Raw genomic sequence first — 3,235 nt, forward strand, 5'->3', positions numbered from 1 at the left:
GGCTTGGCAGTAAGCAGGAAGATGGAGGGGGAGAGAGAGAGGTAGAAGGCTGCATCTCTGCTGAGCCAGCATCCGACTGTGATCTGATTGACAGGTGACTCCACTCTGAGCCTGGAGTGGCTAGTTGACATTAAATCATCTGCCAACCACAGTCATGATTTTTGGAGAACAGTTGAAATTATCAAGGATTTTATCTTGCTCAGATTCACAATCAATGCTCACGGAAGCAGCAGCAGGTAAAAAGACAAGTCGCTTTAGGTAAATCTTCTGCACAGACCTCTTTAGAGTATTGAATAGCAAGGATGTTACTTTGAGGACTCAGGTGGACTGACCCAAGCAATGGTATGTTCCATTGCCTCATATGCATATGAAAGGTAAAACATGAATATGGAAGCTAGAAGAAGAATTAATGCATTTGAATTGTGGCATGAGAGAAAAATATTGACAGCTAAAAGGATAGACCAGTCTGTTTTGGAAGAAGTATGGCCAATATGTTCCTCTTAGAAGCAAGGATGGTGATACTTCTTACATACTTTTAACATGTTGTCAGGAGAGACCAGTCCCTAAAAAAAGGCATCATGTTTGGTCAAGCAGAGGGACAGCAAAAAAAAAAAAAAGAGAGAGAGAGAGAGAGGAAGGTCCTAAATGAGATGGATTGACACTGTGGCTGCAGCAATGGCTCCTACATGGAAACGACTGTGAGGCTGTCCCGGGGCGTGCAGGGTTGTGCTGTTGTGCGTAAGGTCGCTAGGGCTACTGACTCCACCGCACCTGACAACAACACACCAGTGCATTTTGTTAAATGCTTGTTGTAAACGTTCCACTAGATACTTGGAGTAGAAAGATATATTATAAATTATCATGTATCTCACATTATCCTTACCACCTTAGTGCGATTTGTTTTTTATCCTTTTCTCTTGGGTTTCTCAGCTGGGAAGCGCAGAAGGCGTGGATGCATCATGATTATAATTATACATTGGGTGATAGGAAATGAAGGGGTTGCGGCCAGGTGATCAGGAGGAAAGGGGATTTCGGGAGTTCATAATAACGAAGGCAAGAGGGGCAGGGAGTACTGATTGTGATTGCATAATTCGTTTTAAAGGCAATTTAGCCATGGGGTGGGGGAGGCTATAAAATTGAGGTGATGTTGTATAATTCTCCTTGATATGATGGAATGATTGAATTATTGAATTGTGTGATGTGTAAATTATGGGAAAATAATTGAGACAAAGAAAATAGACATATTTTTTCTTCTTTACGCTTTACAAGTAAGCATCCAAATCAAAGTGAATTAAATAAAAAATAAGTACAATGCAAGGTCAATGTTTTTAAAATTTTCCACTCGGTATTTTATTTATTTATTTTTATAGATCATTTTATTGGGGACTCTTAGAGCTCTTATGACAATCCATCCGTCAATTGTATCAAGCATATTTGTACATGCGTTGCCATCATTCTTTTCTAAACAGGTATTTGGTATCAGCTCCTCTTGTTACCCTTCTCCAGTAGGGAGCAGCACATACCACTGAAAGCAGCAGTCAACTCCACTCACACCAGAAGTCAGACAGAAAGACCTTGCCAGGTTCCTCTGCATAAAGGTAGTTTTAAAAACATGAATGAATAAGGCACAAACTCTGAACCTGCAGGCATCAATGCCCGCTTTTAGGAAGCTTATTTGGAATCCAGACTATCATTTTATGAGCCTGTACATTGTACATCATTAGTTAAAAGAGCTATGCTCTCAGTTCTGATCTAGAGTCAGACAAATGGATGCTTCTTGGCAACAAGTGAATTTCAGAATTATCTCAAAATCAAATATATTTTGAGTTGACATTAAGCATAAAAATAATTGTTAAATCTTAGGAAATAGGAGGTATTTTGTAAAAACAATGCTTCAAAATTGATATATGAACGATTTTCAGCACCAAAAATCGGGTGCATGACTAATAATGTAATCTTTGCCATTGGCCATCTGCAAGAGAACACGCTGTTAATACAGGACACAGTTTGGAGGTATTGGCATTCCGGAGGCTGCTAGTCTGCCCCAGGCCTTGTTGTGGTTGGGACACATCTCGTGTTCACTATCTTATTGCTTTAGGTCTAAATCACTGCTATTTTGTTTGACATTTGTCTTAAAAATGTTTTTTAATTTGATAGTGTAATTATGTACAGATCGATGGAGACTTTAGAAATGAAAGAGAAATTCAAATGTCTAATAGCTAAATTCTGGTTAAAGATTAAGATAGTTTCAAGGCACTGTTATATACATTTTTTTCTTTATTAAAACAAAATTAAATTAAATTAATTAAATCTACCATTAGAGTGTCCAGAATTACCTGTAGGAAAGAAGTAAAGTTTGTTGAATAAACTAACAGATGTTTTGAGTATATTATGTCATTTAATTATTAGATATTATTTACAGCTGAAAAAAAGAAGGCTTAAATAGATTATGTACTTTACTCAGTGTCACATAACTGTTGAAGCTAGAACTCAAACACAGACCTAACTAACTTTAGATCTCGTGATCTTTCCAAAACACCACACTGCTTTATTCCCACGATCTTACTGTAAGTGTGTGAGTCCTCCACAGTGAACACTTCCTCATGAGCAAAGAGTGCTGTGGGGTGAAATAAATGTGGCGTAGGCAAACAAGGAACAAAATAGATAGCCCTTAAAAAGTTCCCCTTTTTTATTTTTTAATTTTGCTCTTCTATCAATATATTTTAGAAAGCAATATCTAAATTTAAAAGAAGGGGATACGATATTGAACTTGAAATTCCAGAGTCCAAGTCTACTTAAGCCAATATACAGTTCTGCATTCTTATTTATCAAACTGATAATATGACTCCTATTCTGAATCCCATGACCTGGGCCGGAATTACTTCCCCTCTTATAACCCCTGCATGTTTTGTATGCATGTCATATATCCATTCTCGACAATTTTTGTTTTCTCCAGATGTTTTGTAATTACTCCAATTTTGTCTTTTACAAAAATAGACTTTGCAATATTAAAAAAAACAATCTTCTGCTTAGTTCACTGAAACCAATATATGACAGAAGAAAAATCTTTGATAATCACAAGGCCAGAATCTTCCCACAAACTTGGAAAAGGCAGACTATTTGAGAAAGATGTGATCAGCATGCAGATATCACAAACTAAATGTCACGCTCATAATTGTGAAAACTTGACAGAAAGTAGAAAGAATTTAAACAGACAGTTCCATGAACTTTGCAA

Source organism: Echinops telfairi, unplaced genomic scaffold, assembly GCF_000313985.2.
Source record: "Echinops telfairi isolate 266 unplaced genomic scaffold, ASM31398v2 ScPeMD7_23;HRSCAF=83, whole genome shotgun sequence".
In the NCBI taxonomy this organism is placed as follows: Eukaryota; Metazoa; Chordata; class Mammalia; order Afrosoricida; family Tenrecidae; genus Echinops; species Echinops telfairi.